Source organism: Heptranchias perlo, chromosome 19 (genome assembly GCF_035084215.1).
Source record: "Heptranchias perlo isolate sHepPer1 chromosome 19, sHepPer1.hap1, whole genome shotgun sequence".
In the NCBI taxonomy this organism is placed as follows: Eukaryota; Metazoa; Chordata; class Chondrichthyes; order Hexanchiformes; family Hexanchidae; genus Heptranchias; species Heptranchias perlo.
The window spans coordinates 24,680,180-24,698,136 of NC_090343.1; the positions used below are offsets into that span (position 1 = coordinate 24,680,180).

Consider the following 17,957-nt stretch of genomic DNA (forward strand, 5'->3'; position numbering starts at 1 on the left):
ATTTCTGGTCAGGTCCTCCGGCAATTACTTTCTAAAGAGGGATCGCAGACCAAATCTCGAGTTGAGTCTTGTGCAATACTTTTGCTTGTAATGGACCCTAATTCACAAACTACTTTTCCAAACGGATTTGCAATTACTTCTACTCCGTTACATACCGGTGGCAGACTGTTTCCTATTTCCAGGGCAATCGTTTTCCACAAGATCCACAGGACGCAGCAGCGGTCTGAACCGGATTGTGGAAGACCCGTGCTCATGGGTAGTCTACGCAGTTCCTCCGTGCAAGTTTGCGCCTCACCAATCTTTGTGGTCGATTTTAATCAATGGGATTTAAACGCCGGGATAAGTCGAAATGCTTGGTACCAGGTGACAGCTAAAGTTGACTATAGTAAGGTCCGATGTCTCCGGAATTTGTCGCTGGTGCTTACTTGGAGCACTGCAAGAGTTGTTGAAAGTGCAGTGGTATATTAACAGACAGGTTCCAGGTTTCCCATCACCTAACGCATGTTAAAACTGACCTCAGGTCGCAATGAAAAGAATGTCATGTGATAACACTGGGGAGAATTGCAGAGGTGGTATATAAAAGTCTGTCTCTGCTATTTCTTGCAGACTTTCTGCTCTGGTGTAGAATGCTGAGGTGCAGCGGTGGCTCGTGTTCCTGACATAAACAGGATCTGGCTTAAGTGCTAGCAGTTCTTGTGCTGCTGCGCTGGTTAGAATCTTACAGTGGACTGAAAAACCAGCAATGCTACAGGGGGTGGGGGGAGGGGAGGCCTTTTGCATGGAGCAGACGATCCTTATCAAGTCTACTGATCTTCAGGACGTCACTGAGTCTAGAAATGGGGGATGTTTCTTTTCTGCAGCCATCGCTGCTCAGTTATAGACACCGTGGAATGCTGAGATTTGCAACAGTGACAAGTTTGAGTTTTCTTGACGATTCCTGCTCTTCCAGCAGTTTTGCCAGCTTCATTCACCAGCCCAGCGTAGATCAGCTGAGTACAAAGTCAACCTGCTGAGTATCTTAAGTGAAGGGAACTTACTACTGGTACTGAGCAAACACGTGCTTTCAATCTTTCTCTACTGAGTTATTGCCTTTTTCTGGCCACTGGCATAAACATGGAGGGCTGGCATGTGTTCCTGGCACCCTGACTGCTGTGGTTTGGGCATTACCTGATTTTTAGTTCAGGAGTCACTCTGTACAGGCTACAGTGAAGAGCTAACCACTTTTCACGTAGTCCTGAAATTTACATTCTCCGAGGTAGTCATATATGCAGTTTCACAGTTCTGAAGTACCGCCCACTTTATTCTCTCTCTTGTTCCACAGGTGTTGACTCCTTGCTGGGGTATTCCAGCAATGACTTTTCCCCCTGCTCCCATATTATCACCTCCAGAGTTCCCTATCCTTGCACATCCCCCTCCTCATTCTCATCTACTTGCTACTCCTCAGCATTCCATTGATAAAGGGTCAGCTTCTATATGTATGCTGACAACATCTAGCTGTACCTCTCCATCACTTTTCTAGACCAATCATTTCTGTCCTGTTAGATTACCTGTCTGACATTAAGATGTGGATGAGCCAGAATTTCCTCCAACTGAAGACAGGGAAGACTGCAGCTTTGGTTTTCTGTCCCAACCAAAAACTCTCCTCCCTGCCAATAACTCCATCCCTCTCCCTGGACACTCACTCAAGTGAACCAGACTATGCAAAACTTCATCATCCTGTTCAACCTAGATATCAGTTTCAAACCCCACAAGACTGATCTTCCAATTGCGCACTTTTGTTGCGGAGCCTCAGGTGTCATGGGTACATAGCTTGAAATTGTGGGTGGGCTCTTCATAATTTTACAGCCATTAATTAAATGGCGGGTTAGACTCCATGCTGGAAATAAATGTTTGAAAAATTAGCCTATATAGCCTACCATCACCAAAACTACTTGCTTCCACTTTTGCAACATCATCTCCCTCTGCCATTACTTAATCCCAACTGCTGTCAAAACTCTTCTCCACACTTTCTTCACCTGTAGACTTGATTTCTCCTCATCAGCTACCTGATCGCCACCTTCCACAAACTTCAACTTATCCAAAAGTCAGCAGCCCACATCTTATCCTGAACTAAGTTCTGCTTGCCGATTACCTCCATCCTCGCTGACTTGCACTGGCACCTCCAAAACCATCAATTTAAAATCCTCTCCAGGTTTATGACTAGCTTTCTGTTCCTCCATTCCTCCTTCTGCTCCTACTGAGCTTCAGTTTGGCTCAATTGGTGGCATTCTTACTGCTGAATCAGAAAGCTGTGGGTTCAAGACCCACTCCAGGCTATAAACACATAAACTAAGATGAAATGTTAGTGCAATATTGAGGGAGCGCTGCATTGTAGGAGGTGCTGTCCTTTGGATGAGATGTAGGGCTTTGCTGTGCACAAATTGGCTACTTCATTTGCCTATATAACAACAGTGACTGCACTTCAAAAGTAATTCATAAACCATGAAGTGCCTTTGGACAATCTGAGGATGTGATATGGTGCTATATAAATGCAATTTAATTATTTATTTTACCGTTGGTGACAGAGCCTTCAATTATTTTACAAACAGCGAATGAGGGAATGACCAATTAATCTGTTTTTGATAGTGATGGTTGAGGGAAAAATGGTAGCCAGAGAATAGGGAGAACTCCCTACTTTCTTTTTTGAATAATGGTAAGGCATCTTTCATCTGCATGGTGCTTTAATGTCTCTTCCAAAAGAGAGCAGCTCTTACAATGCAGCATTCCCTCAATACTGCACTTGAATGAGCTAGTTTCTGGAACTCCGTCCCTAAATCTTTTCACTTCTCTGTCTGCCTTTAAATGCACCCTGAAAACTCACCTCTTTGACCAAGCCTTTGGTTGCCTCTTAGCTCTCCCATAAAAGCTTGCTTTCTATTCCTCCCTCTGTTAAGTTCCTTAGGATGTACTTCTACATTAAAGGCACCATATTAATGCATGGTTCTCTAGTTCCTCACCCATGTGGTCGTCAAGCTTGTGTGAGCTTTTATAGTAGCAACAGATTATTTTACTATGGAGTCATTACAGTTAAGCCCATTCAATGTTCAGACGTGCACACTTCCAGCAGAGGTCACTGAATAGTGATCAAGATTGGAGACCCAGGCAATTTCCCCTTCCCTAAACCAGGGGAGTTGAGAACTATTGTAACACCTTACTGTGTCCTGGCTAAGATCCACTAATTTAGTGCAGATCAGGGATCAAACCTGGGCTCCTTCTGGTCTGCATGGCACAGCTCCATACTGGATAAACTCACCAAGCCACCAATAGAGCAAGAACTAATTCCTAATGAAGCTGGAAGCCATTCTATATTCAGAAATGTTGAAAATTATTGCTCTAACTCCACACTAGGCATTAAAAGAATTACTCCTAGACTTTGAGTAGAAAGTGTCACAAGTCAACTGATTTGGTTTGAAGCCTAATTATGATGAACAGATGGTAAATTGTTATGACTGAGGCAATGGAACAACTTTTCATTCTCTATAGTTTCCTTCAGCTTCAATATAATTGACAATAAGAATACTGGTCTAAGTTTTTGGGGGTCTGATGATGATCTTCCCTTATTTATTCAAACAATGAATATTGTAAAGGTGCCACAAAAGTTAAGAGGGATGAAATATGGATCACTGCCCCATATTGCATCCCTCTTCGTGGCCTCTGTCTCAAGCTGAACCAGACTGTTCGTAACCTCGGCATCCTATTTGACCCAGAGCTGACCTTTTGACCCCATAGCCTCTCCATCACGAAGACCGCCTACTTCTACCTCTGTAATATCGTCCGTCTCCATCCATGCCTCAGCTCATCTGCTGCTGAAACCCTCATCCATACTTTTGTTACCTCCAGACTCGACTATTCCAATGCTCTCCTGGTAGTCCTCCTCTCTTCCACCCTCCATAAACTTAAGCTCATCCAAAATTCTGTTGCCCGTATCCTAAATCACACCAAATCCCATTCACCCATCACCCCTGTTCTCACTGATCTACATTGGCTCCTGGTCCAACAATATGTCGATTTTAAAATTTTCATCCTGGTGTTCAAATCACTCCATGACCTCGCCACTCCCTATCTCTGTAACCTTCTCCAGTCCTACAACCCTTCGAGAATTCTGTGTTCCTCCAACTCTGGCCTCTTGTGCAACCCCACTTCCTTCGCCCCACCATTGGCAGCCTTGCTTTCAGCCGTCGAGGCGTAAGATCTGGAATTCCCTCCCTTCGTCTCTCCTCCCTTATGATGCTCCTTAAAACCTACCTCTTTGACCTAGCTTTTGGTCATTTGTCCTAATATCTCCCTCTTTGGCTTGGTGTCAATTTTTGTCTGATTACGCTCCTGTGAAGTGCCTTGGGATGTTTTACTATGTTAAAGGCGCTATATAAATACAAGTTGTTGTATTGATTGTATCCATTTGACACTAATGCAGAATTAAAGCAAAGTTTCAAACCCACTTATTCATAGATATATACTTCAGTATCAGAATATAATGGCATCACTACATATGTTGTTGTATAGGTGTGACAATTTATGTACGCATGATATGTTTTTTGATTTTGGAGTGAATTCATGGGCAGTGAAACTGCTGTAGATTGTGCAAATCATTTCAAATCATTCAGAATTGAATCAGAATCATCCAAAATTGCCTGCACTTTAATTCTGTATAATCATTGGATAATTCTCTGTCCTAATTCACATTTAGATCATTTGAAAACATCTACTCTGTACGTGTACAGATCCATTTGGGCTTGCAATTCTTAAAGTAACTTGTCAACTAGTCATATATTCTTTTCATCATTGAACAATAGTGACCTTTGAGACCAAAAACTGCTCTGGTTCAATGGACGTGTTCAGATAGTTTAGATGATTAAACATTGACTGGGGATTCAATTGTTGAAAAGGAAAGCTTCATGGTTGATAACAGAAACAGTTTCAAATACCAGAAAGGTTGAGAACTTTTGTATCAACAGAAATAAAAAGAAACCATGAATGATAACACTGAAGGTAATTGCAGAATTCTGGGGCATACTCAAGTTATTGTTTGATCTCTTGTTGTATTTCCATACTTTCAGTAGTTTTTCTCTTGTAGCAGTGTGGTTAATTGGGTAACTATTAATGGGATCCAACAAGTTAAAATAATATAGTATATTTCATATCTGGTTTTAAGAAAGCAATGACAGTATTATATGTGGAGACGCATTGCCTAAGGAAAATGAAGAAGCTTATAATTTCCTCTTTAAGTTATGTGGTTTTGACTGAAGGACAAACATCTGTAAAAATACCAAACAGCAAATAATTTAAATAAGGTATTTTCCTGTTAAGTGAATAACCAATTACCCATTTTGTATTCTATTCTCAGAAATACACAAGTGAAATATTTATAAGGAATATATCTGTTGCCCAATTCTTGCTCACTTGTCGTTCTAATGGAAAACTTTCAAAGTGAAAACAGTTTCATTTAGTTTGATTTATTTTTAACTTGATGCAGTTTTGTAGCTTGTGTAAATAATATGTCTGGCAAGATTCTACATTCAAAACCAAAACCTTTACAGATGGTGTTTAGTTCTAGAATTTTCTGTTTTTATTTAAATTGTGGCGCCCGTCATAGTGAAGACACCTGTGTGTACTACGACTTTTAAATAAGAGGAAATTGTCATCAGTATCAAAAATTTGGGACTTACAATTTTTTGGTTAATGGGAGTAAGTAGCATTTACTACTAAATTTATATTTATTTGGTTAATAAATGCATAAAACACAAGATGTCTATGACAGTGAAATTCAAGGTGATATCTGAATTGAAAAACTGATGGCATCATCAATAACAAGTAAAGCTTGAGCCATTTTCAATGTCATCAAAAGCCACAGTCTTAATTTCTGGCTTGTAAACTGGACACTTATAGAGTGCAATCATGATGTGGAGATGCCGGTGATGGACTGGGGTTGACAATTGTAAACAATTTTACAACACCAAGTTATAGTCCAGCAATTTTATTTTAAATTCACAAGCTTTCGGAGGCTTCCTCCTTCGTCAGGAGGAGGAAGCCTCCGAAAGCTTGTGAATTTAAAATAAAATTGCTGGACTATAACTTGGTGTTGTAAAATTGTTTACAAGAGTGCAATCACACTGCAATATCAGCATAAGAAAGTGTTGACACGTTCACATGACATTCCATTGTCCACTATTTTAGCAAAGTTTACCCATTTTAAAAAATAGGTTAATCCTTTGTTAACATAACCAACAGAGGAAGTTTGTACTAATGCATTTGTATACCAATGTCACACAGCACAATTTTATTCCATTGCTTCCTTTCTACACTTGAACCTATATACATATATTAGCAGCTTGAAAAGGGAAATGCTAAAATAGATTTAAAATGATTCAAAGGGAGGAAAATTTGGCTCAATATGAATTGGACAAATGAATAACTTAGATTATGAATCTTGCTTGGCTGACATCTATATCTACCATGTCTATTATTTGTAAACTGACCAACACGTCCAGTGTTCGTCAAGAAACCCACAAGGGCATCCTCATGGTCTGGAGATAGCACTACACAGAGTTGGCATCTGAGCCACAAGCCATAGTAAAGGTCCACGTGCATGCAGGTTGGAAAAGCTGGAGGCCTTAATGAACCACTTCAATGGGGGCATTCTGCATTGTCTAGCTAATAGTAGACCTGCAGGCATGGACTGTATTCATGCTAAGTTCCTAAAAGCAGCTCTACTTGAAGGTGGGAAGAATAGTAGTGATATTGGAAATCAGTGCCCAGAACCATCAGCTTGTCTGGGCACTGTCCTTCTGAGGCTGAGCAATAAGATTCTGTTTGACACAAACATACCATCGGTGTTCTAGACTGCAATTGTGGGGACAAAAAATCTGCATCGTTGTTGGCAAGACAGGGATGTGGTGCAGGTTCATCCCAATTTCGAATGTCACATTTTAAGGGGGACTTGTTTCTGTCAGGTTTACATCCCATTTTCATTCCAGTGAAATTTCTGGTTCAGGTGGAAATTCTTTCTGCTGCTCTTATGACATTATGAGTTATACATTCTCCTTGGATTGAAGTTGTACCCTTTGAAACTTTACACAATTATATAGCCCTAGCCTTTCTGCCAACTACAATCATTCCACATCTAAACATGTACTCTAGGCCCCCATTAATAAAAATATTGTAACACCCCAACCAGACCTCATGATACCTTGTGCTCATCAAACAACAAAGCCAAATCAAAGTGCAACATCATATTTATTTTATCAAAAATGTTCAAACCTACTTCTTATTGCTGCGTTTCCCTGGGTGCCTAGAGATGCTTTTCTATCTTCTATTTCGATGCTGTATCTAGGTGCCACCTGAGGACCGGTGTCGTGAGAGGTAGTTGGCTGTTGGTTTGGTACAAAAGGTTCTTGGAACTGAGATGGCCTTCACTTCACGGCAGCTGAGACCTGTGTGGGCTTTGTCTTTTGTGCAACATTTGGCTCTGCATCCTACGTGCTCTTTCAAATAGCCTCTGAGGAACTAGGCTAAGGTCCTGGCATATGCTGCTATTCTGAGAAATAGTAGCCTCGTGTCAGTTGACTCCAGCCATGCCACTGGTACTGGGCCCAGGTTCAGGATGTCCATTGATCAGTGGAAAGTAAACCTAGTGGTTTTCACCGGATTTGAAATTCCAAGAGAGTGACCCCTGCAAGCCAGCCTCAAGTGTCTGAAAGTCATAATGCAAGCCTTTCTCAAGCATGTCCTGCAGGACGAGGAGGCACTGGCTTATCCTGGGCTTCTGCAAGGGGGTGGGGGTGTGGAGGACAGTCACATACTCCAGTGAAGCTGCCACATGATCCATTTAACATCTGATATGAAGAAACAGCTTCCCCGATGTTGCTGCATATGGCGGCAGTGGATTCTGTTGTGACCCGTGTCATCTGCTGCACATCTGGGAAAGTGACTTGAGTACCTGCACATAGTTGTGATGTTCAGTGAACATCCTTGTGGCCATGCACTGCCACATGCTCGCTCTCGACCTCCCTCTTCAGCAGCACTATTTCAGAGTTGTCCTGGTCCGCAGTTCCATTTCATCCTTCACCTATCCGACACTTGAACAAAATTTTTTTTTTCTTCCTTTCCGGTGTCGAGGACCGCAAGCTTCAACCACTCTTGGATACCAATGCCCCTCCTGATCCTTCTTCCCCTTCACTTTCCTCTGACCCCACCCCTCCTTCCAATCTCACCCTTTGTCGTGTATTCACTATCCCCTCTGACCTTCCCCTCTCTGACTCCGAACGATAAGTCCTCAGCAAAGGCCTCAGCTTCATCCCCATGCGCCTCCATCTCAATGAATTTAGAGCTCGATAGGATGCTGAGCTCTTCTTCCTTTGCCTCCACGCCCACTTTTTTGGCCAGGAATCTTACCCCCCCACAGGAGAACCTTCCTCCCTTTCTCCCGTCTTCAGAATTCTTGTTCCACCTGGACTCCTCCCTCTGGCCTCTTACACTTTCTTGATCTTTTGATTGGGAACTGCTGGCGTGATATCGGCCGTCTCACTTTCTCTACTCCCCTCACTTATTCTAATCTACCTCTCTCTGAACTTGCAGCACTCCGTTCTCTCAGGTCCAACCCTGACATTGTCATTAAACCTGCTGACAAGGGCGGCGCTGTTGTTGTTTGGTAAACAGACCTTTACCTTGCTAAAGCTGAACGCCAACTCTCCGACATCTCCTCCTACCTCCCTCTGGACCATGACCCCACTGCCAAACATCAAACCATCGTTTCCCAGACCGTCACTGACCTCATCTCCTCTGGAGATCTTCCCCCTCATGGCCTCCAACCTCATTGTCCCTCAACCCTGCATAACCCGCTTCTACCTCCTTCTCAAGATCCACAAACAGAACTGCCCTAGTAGACCCATCATTTCAGCCTGTTCTTGTCCCACGGAACTTATTTCTTCTTATCTCGACTCTTTTTCTCCCCTTGTCCAGTCTCTTCCGACTTACATATGTGACTCTTCCAATGCCCTCCGCCACTTTAACAATTTACAGTTTCCCGACCTTAACGCCTCCTTTTCACCATGAGTGTCCAGTCCCTCTGCACCTACATCCCCCACCAGGACGGCCTGCGGGCCCTCCACTTCTTCTTTGAATGCAGGCCCAACCAGTCCCCATCTGCCACCAACCTCCTCCACCTAGCTGATCTTGTTCTTACATTGAACAACTTCTCCTTTGACTTCACCACTTTCCCTGACTCTGTACTTGCTGAAAAACTGTTAAATCTTTACTTCTTCCAGTTCTGAGGAAAGGTCATTGACCTGAAAGGTTAACTCTGTTTCTCGCTCCACAGGCGGTGCCAGAACTGCTGATTATTTCCAGCATTTTCTGTTTTTATTCCTTATTTTCATAGCAGGATCCATGGGAGCTGAGATAAAAACAGAAAATGCTGGAGAAGCTCAGCAAGTCAGGCAGCATCTGTGGAGAAAGAAACAGAGTTAACGTTTCAGGTCGAAGACCTTTCCTCAGAACTGGAAGAAGTAAAGATTTAACAGTTTTTCAACAAGTACAGAGCCAGGGAAAGTGGGGGGGGGGGGGGGGAAGGGAGGGGTGGGGAGGAAAGAACAACAGGGAAGGTCTGTGATAGGGTAGAGGGCACAAATGATTAAACGACAAAAGGGATGATGGTGGCAAAGCAAGGAAGATGGTAATGGGACAAGTTAAGAAACAAAAGATTGATCAGGAGTAGCTGTAAATGGCAGGAGCAAAACCATTACCTGCACTAGCTGACCGAAAAAATGGGAGCAGTGGTTATGATCTGAAGTTATTGAAATCAACGTTGAGCCCAAAAGGTTGTAAAGTGCCTAAACGAAAGATGAGGTGCTGTTCCTCGAGCTTACGTTGAGCTTCATTGGAACAGCGTAAGAGGCTGAGGACAGAGAGGTCAGAGTGGGAGTGGGAAGAGGAATTAAAATGGCAAGCGACCGGCAGGTCAGGGTCACGCTTGCAGACAGAACGGGGTGTTCATCAAAGCGATCACCCAGTCTGCGTTTGGTCTCCCCAATGTAGAGGAGACTGCATTGTGTGCAGCGGATACAGTATACTAAAATGAAAAAAGTACAAATAATGGAAGGAGTGTTTGGAGCCCTGGACGGTGGGAAGGGAGAAGGCGAAAGGGCAGGTGTTGCATCTCCTGCACTTTCATGGGAAGGTACCATGGGGAGGAGAGTGGGTGTTGGGGTTGATGGAAGGGTGGACTAGGGTGTCGCGGAGGGAATGGTCCCTTTGGAATGCTGAAAGGGAAGGGGAAGATGTGTTTGGTGGTGGAATCGTGCTGGAGGTGACGGAAATGGTGGAGGATGATACATTGAATGTGAAGGCTGGTGGGATGGAAGGAGATGAAAAGGGGAACTCAATCATGGTTCTGGGAGGGAAGGAAATGGGTGAGGGCAGAAGTGCGGGAAATAGGACGGACATGGTCGAGAGCCCTATCAACCACAGTTGGGGGGGGCGGAATCCATGGTTGAGGAAAAAGGAAGACATATTGGAAGCACTGGTGCGGAAGGTGGTATCGTCGGAACAGATGTGACGGAGACGGAGAAATTGGGAGAAGGGAATAGAGTCCTTACAGGAAGCGGGGTGGGAGGAAGTGTAATCAAGGTAGCTGTGGGAGTGGTGGACTAATAACAGATATTGGTTGACATCCTATCCCCAGAAATGGAGCTAGAGAAGTTGAGGAAGGGAAGGGAAGGGAAGAGTCGAAGATGGACCATGTGAAGGCAAGGGAAGGGTGGAAATTGGGAGCAAAGTTGATGAAATTTTCTAGTTCAGGGCCAGAGCAGGAAACGGCACTGATACAGCCATCAATGTACCAGAAAAAGAGGTGCGGGAGGGAACCTGAGCAGGACTGGAACAAGGAATGTTCCACGTATCCCACAAAAAAACAGGCATGGCTGGAACCCATATGGGTTCCCATAGCAACACCTTTTATTTGGAGGAAGTGAGTGGAGTCATTCCACTCACTTCTCCAGCATTTTCCCTACTCTATTCCCTTCTCTCAGTTTCTCCACTCCGTTGCATCTGTTCTGACAATACCACCGTCTGCACCATTGCTTCCGATATGTCTTCCTTTCTCCAGCATTTTCTGCTTTTATTTCAGATTTCCAGCATCCACAGTATTTTTCTTTTGATCCATGGGATCTGTGTCTGCTTTCTCCTCAGTCAAAGGAAGCCATCTCTGTAGCCTGTGCTAGGGAATGGTGGTGGTGGTGGAGGGGGTTCCTTTTCCATTCCCTGTTCTTCCAGCTATCTTGTGCTTTGTGAGTCAACTGGTGAAATATCCTCATCTACATTGGCAACAGTCTCTGAGTTGGTGTATGATGAAGGGGGTGAAATTGACAGAAGGGGAAGGAGTTCCAGAGGTTAATGGAGTGAGATGGTCATCATCATCAACTAAGAAGAATTTTGGGGAGGAGATAAGTCCTGAATTCATCAAAAGTGAGCTGAATGATATAATAAATAAAAAGAAGAGAAATTAATTATGCTAGAAGAGGACAAAGTACTGGAACCTGATGGGATACATCCAAGGATCCTGAGGAAAATGGTGGAAAAAATAGCAGAGGCCCTAGAAATTATATTTCAGAGCCCTCTGGAGAGTGGATGTGTGCCAGGGGAGTGGAGAATAGCTAATGTAATACCCACTATCAAAAAAGGGAGAAAGCCAACCTGAGTAATTCCAGGTCACTTAGTTTAGCATCTGTGGGTAGGGAAAATTTGGTAACCTTTAAAATGATTAAATATCTAGATGAAGAGAACATAATTAGAAGCAGCCAACATGGATTTCACGAAGGAAAACTGTGCTTGATAAACACTTGAGGAGATGACAGATATGGTGGAGGGGGAAAATGTGGTGTACATGGCCTTTCAGATACTTTTGACAAGGTATCACACAGGATACAACTAGAGAACATTATGGGGTTTGGAATTGGCAGCAAATTGGATTGAAACTGCTTAGAAGGGACGAAACAGAGAGTAGGAGTTAAGGGCAGTTTCTCAGAGTGGTTGGAAGTGAGTAGTAGTGTCCCACAGGATTCTGTCCAGGACTATTGGTACATCAATGATTTGGATAGAATGTTGAGGTAATAGAGAGGGTATAGTGCAGATGTACTAGAATGCTTCTGGTATCAGGAAATACAAATATGAAGAAAGACTTGAAAAATTGGTGCTATTTTCATTAAACAGAGGAGATTTGAGGTGTTTTAATTATTAAGTGGATGAATGGCCTATTTCTGTACCTGTGTTCATTATTGAATTTACCAGCACATAAGGAGGCTATTTGGTCCATCATGCCTGCACAGGCTGTGAGACAACTATCCACTTGGTCCCATTTCTTCACACCCTTTTTTTCCCTCAAATATTTATCCACTGCCCCATTAAAAGTTATAGTAGATTCTGCTTCCCCCACTGTTTCTGAGAGCATATGGAAGGCACTAACAGCCCTCTGCCCAAGAACAAAATCTTCTAACCTCTCTCTATTCTTTTGATGACAATGTTAAATTTATGCCTTCTAGTTACTGGCTCACTGATTAGTGGAAATAGCTTTTCCTATTTACTTTGTCAAAACTGCTCATCATTTTGAACATTTCTGTTAGAGCTCTTAACCTTTTCAGTTCTAGCGAAGAGCCCCATTTTGTCTAGTCTCTCATCATAACTAAAGCCTCTCATCCCTGCTATCATCTTAGTAAATTTCTTCTGTACCTGCTCTATGGCAGTGACATCTTTCCCAAAGTAGAACACCGAAAACTGGTCACAATATTCTAACTGCAGTCTAACCAATGATTTGTATAGTTTAGCATTACCTCTTTGCTTTCATACCTTGTCCTCTGTTTATAAAATCGAGAAGCTTTTTTTTTTACAGCTTTGTTTCCTTATCCTCCCACTTATAAAGATTTATACATTTGAACCCCATAGCCTCTCTGCTCTTCTACTCTATCAGTAAACAAAAACTCTACTTGCATGGATTTGTCAATGGCTTGGTTTGGAGTCTGTTAATGTGTCTTGTGTGAGAAAGCTAGCTACCCCCCAAAAAAAGTCAATAGCGGACACTACTAAATAGTAAATTTAACAAGGTGCAAACTGCTCGGTTCAATTGAATGCAGCTAAATTGCATTATCATTAACAGCAGACTGATAGCAGACATGACACAGAATAGCAGATTTAACAAAGTACAAAATGTCCTGATTAATTTAGTGCAGCTAAATCATTTACAATTGTGTCAATTGTTGATTCTTTAAAATTGATTTATTAAAATAAATAGACCTTCCACTGATTGGAGACTTCACAAGGTAAATCAATTTAATTGGAAAAGAAAACTTTTGGTAACCAGTTTAAAGCTGAAAAACAGAGGAAAATACCTTGGGGTATAATTTCTATGAGGTTTCCCTGATCTCCCATCACAAATTCAGTGGAAGTCCTGGAGAAACAGAGTGAACAGTCGTTTTGTAGCCATTTCTCCAGAGGTTCTGCCGCTCTTCTGCTGGAGAACCCCAGCAGATATTCAAGGTGATTGTAAATTTCGGAGCCAAATTTAATAGATTTGTATCAGAAATAGTGCTGTAAAAAGGCGCAATATATTGAGGGACATTTTACAGGGATGGTTCTATCATCAGGAGTGCCTATTCCATCTCCTGCCACTTCCATCCCTAAGTCACCCCAGCCAACTGATCCACACAGGTTTGACATCTCTTACACTTTCCTTCCTGGCCTCCTGAACTCCAACATACACAACTTCAACTCATCTGATCCTTCACCACCTGCACCATTTCATGGTTCCCATCGCTCCCGTCCTCATTGACCTCCACTGGTTCTCAAAGATGTCAAAATCCTCTCTTTTTATATATAAATATGTTGTCTCACTCCACCCTATCCCTGGTATCTCCTCCTCCCAGGTCACATAATCTACTTCCAGTTCTGAACTACTGTGGCTCTCTCCCCTTCCCTCTCCACTACCATCAGTAAGGATCTTTTAAAATTGTGTTTTTTTAAAACCATTTTTCATCCTGAATTCCCATCTTGTTTTCAGGTGGTGGATTGGTAAAAACTGAATTTGTCTAAAACTCACCCCAAAACTTCCTGCTGTTTTCCTACCTAAAATGGGTCTGGGATGTGTGTGCATCACATGTGTTATGTCAGCACACATGCTGCATACTGTACATTCCATGCTGGCATTACAAATGTGATGGACGTGCATCTCTGGGCTTGATTTTCTGCACTAAAGAAATAGAGGCTTTTTTTTAAGGGGTCCATTCAGGTAGAAATGAAAGTCTTAATTACTTATGTGTCTTCTGCTGTCCTTTATTTGTATTCACTAACTTCATGATGATTAGAAACAAATCAGTGATTAACCCTGCTGTTGCCTCCCCCCCTCCACTTTATGCCATCTTTGGATATGTATTAATATTTTAAAAACATTTTTAGGTTTCATAATTTGTGCCACTTTACTGTGAAATATGTAAGTACAAATATGATTTCCATGTTGTCTCTGTCTTTAGGTGAGCACACACTTGCCAGAGCTTTTGGAATTGCCATTGAGACCTATAAAAATGGTACCTATGAACCTGTAAATAATTGTGGGTTGTCATTTAGCTTAATTGTGCCATTTTCTATTAGCACTTTGCAGTTTTTCAAAAAAGTTTTAGTAATGCTCCAATAAATACTTATCTTGATTGACCTGTTGGGTTCCAATTTTTCACCCTGCTTGTCAGCATTAAAAATAGAACCTGAAAAATATCCAGATAAACCCAGGTTTTTATATCGACAATAAAAACTGACTTTAATGATCCTTAAGCATCAATGGCAGAACCATCAGCTGTTATACCATAACCTTGCACACCTTCAAAAAAGTGTTGTTAAAACCTACCTCATATGGCACCCCTCCTAACTCTTCTCCCAAAGTATCCAATCCCCCTTGTGAAATGCGGTGGGTCATTTTACTATGTTAAAGGTGCTATATAAATGCAAGTTGTTTGAATGCAAGGATAAATCAGATATGGGGTCAGATTCCACATGTAAGCTCACAACACCCGGCTCTACCCCTCCATTGCCTCGGTGTTGTCAGACCATTGTCCAACGTCAAGTCTTGGATGAACCACAATTCCCCCCAGTTAAACATTGGAAAAACTGAAGCCATCACTTCAGTCCCCACCACAAACTCCATACCCGTGCTATCTATTTGACCCCGAGCTGAGCTTTCAACCCCACATCCTTTTTTCCATCACAAAGACTGCCTACTTCTATCTCCGTAATACAGCATGCCTCGGCCTCAGCCCATCTACAGCTGAAACCTTCATCCACGTCTTTCTCACCTCTCGATTCAACAGTTCCATATGCTTTCCTGTCTGGCCTCCCATCCTCCACCCTCTTATAAACTACAGCTCATCCAAAACTCTGCTGCTTGTGTTCTATCTTGCACCAAGTCCTGCTCAACCATCATTCCTGTGCTCACTGACTTACATTGGCTCCCATTCCTCAACATCTCCAATTTAAAATTCTCATCCTTATGTTTAAACCTCTTCATGGTCTCACTCCATCCTATCTCTAAACTCCTCCAGCCCTAAAATCCTCTCTCAAACTCTCCCTTCCTCTGACTCTGGCCTCTTATGCTGCTCCCACTCCCTTTGCCCCACCAATGCAGCTAACTAGGCCCCAATACTCTGGAATTCACTCCCTAAGCTTCACTACCTCTCCATCTCCCTCTCCTCTTTTAAGACCCTCCTTAAACCACCTCTTTGACTAAGCTTTTGTTCACCCCTCCTAATATTTCCTTTTTTGTCTCAGTATCCATTTTTTGATTATGCCTCTGAAGCACCTTGGGACATTTTTCTGTGTTAAAGGTGCTATATAAATGAAAGTTGTTGGAATACATAATATAGTTAACAATATATATATTACATTTTGCAGCAGACATCGTTTGTTCTTTGATTTTTTTCATTTCAAAAATAATTTCATCCTTTGTTCTTTGATTATTTTGAACTAGATCATAAATATAATTTGTGCATGATACAGCAAAACAAGAAGTTTGTGTGAGATAGATCTTCAAAAAAACATTTTACAGTCATACAGGCAGAGCTGAATCAAGTCATTGTTTGATCTTAGTCTATTTTAATCAATAAGGCAAAAGTACAGACATGTTCAATTATTGCACAAAAAAGGGACTAGATCTCCCTTTTGCTTTTGCAATAGTTCCATTATGCATTATTGCATACCCAGAACAGTAGTGGACCATAGAATGTATTAGTCTGCAAGAGATAGTCCTTGATGTGTTGTGTTGCAAACCCAACAAATTCTAGACAGATCATGGGGCATCTTCGACCAAATAGACAGTTTTCCACCAACAGTCAATTTTGGTCTCAGAGTGTGTTCAAGGAAACAGACCATAGAGCGTAGTGCCCTTAAGGAGATAATTCAATAACCCATTAATTTGTATCCAACTTTCTTTGCAAAACTTAAATGTAGTGTGTGACACTTTTCCATGCTGTGTTAAAGACTTTCCAGCTGAGTGGAAGGGCCCTCTCTCATCACCATCCAAACGACACTGAACATAAGACATTCCGCCAAACTCAGCTATCCTCTGAGGGAACTTTCTAACATGTTCCAGTACCTCCTCCTTTTGGAGAGCCATTGACGATGTTCCATGTTGAATCATTTTTCTGCAAGAATTTTTCCATGAAGGATAGATAATACAACATGTTCAATGTGACAGGATCCATTATTCTTAACAGAGGAAGCATATCTTACACACACACACATCCATCTAACAGCACAGATCACTGGATACCCTGCACACACATCCACCCAGCACATATTCCCAGGTACCTTGTATACATATCCACACAGCAGCCTACATCCCCAAATACCTTGTACACATAGCCACCCAGCAGCATTCCTCACTGGATATCTGTGCACACATCCACCCAGCCGCATTCCTCACTGGATATCTGTGCACACATCCACCCAGCAGCATTCCTCACTGGATATCTGTGCACACATCCACCCAGCCGCATTCCTCACTGGATATCTGTGCACACATCCACCCAGCAGCACTTCTCACTGGATATCTGTGCACACATCCACCCAGCAGCACTTCTCACTGGATATCTGTGCACACTTCCACCTAGCAGCATTCCTCTATGGATACTTTGCACATATCATCACTGGGTACCCTCAGTAATAAGAGAGGGCTGCATTATCTTTCCAATGAGACATTAAATCGAGACCCCATGTGCCTGTTCAGGTGGATGTGAAGGATTTCATTGCAGTAATTGAAGCAAAGCATGAAATTCTCTGCCTCTCATTTATTTTCCATCATTTATATCTTTTTTTCTTGTCTCTCCTCACTTCTGTTTATCTCTGTCTCCTTTTATAGTTCTCTCTCTTCCCTTGCTCTCCTTTTCGGGTTCTCTATTTCGGACCTCTTTTGGTTCACATTCTTTCTCTCCTTTGCCTCTTTCTTTCCACTATATCTCTTCCCTCTTTGCTTCTTCCTCTCCTTCTCTCCTGTTTATCTCTTCAAGGAGAGATTGCAGCATGGGAAGAAAGCTGGCTCACAAACTAGGAAAAAAAACCCTGAATAGACCAGGTCTGGACTGTTGACCAAGAAGGCCAGAGAAAGGTGCCATTTCTACTGCAATGGGAACAGGACCAATTGAGTCAGGAGGGAGGCCAATGCCTCAGCAGCAAGAGGGAATGAGCCTGGGGCCATTCCACCAGTAAAGCTATAGTGGACCAGGACCTTTACAGCAGTAGTGGGGTGGGAGGAATCAAGTTGGAGCAGTTGCAGCATCTTCCAGCTAAGCTTTACACAGTTGCAAATGAGGCAGAAAGCAAACACCGTTGGCTGTGCTGGGGGGGGAGGGGTTGCTGGCCAGGGTGGGGGGGGGAAATTACCAATGACTGAT

General features: G+C 42.6%; 1 protein-coding gene and 1 long non-coding RNA gene across 4 annotated transcripts in view; one reads left to right on the forward strand and one right to left on the reverse strand.

Moving 5' to 3' along the window:
- LOC137335246 (uncharacterized) overlaps window positions 1-962 on the reverse strand; it is a 109,949-nt gene extending 108,987 nt beyond the window's left edge. Inside the window, exon 1 of the long non-coding RNA XR_010966375.1 lies at window positions 156-962. This is a non-coding gene — a long non-coding RNA (uncharacterized lncRNA). The remainder of the gene's footprint in view (window positions 1-155) is intronic.
- The window catches only part of arfgap1 (ADP-ribosylation factor GTPase activating protein 1), a 55,580-nt gene continuing 37,664 nt past the window's right edge, over window positions 42-17,957 (forward strand). For 2 of the 3 annotated variants that reach the window (XM_068000512.1, XM_068000513.1), the window contains exon 1: window positions 345-363. The gene's annotated coding sequence lies outside the window, so the exon portion shown is untranslated. Of the gene's footprint in view, window positions 61-344; window positions 364-17,957 lie in introns of those variants that run through there. The other variant, XM_068000511.1, reaches the window with a different exon arrangement.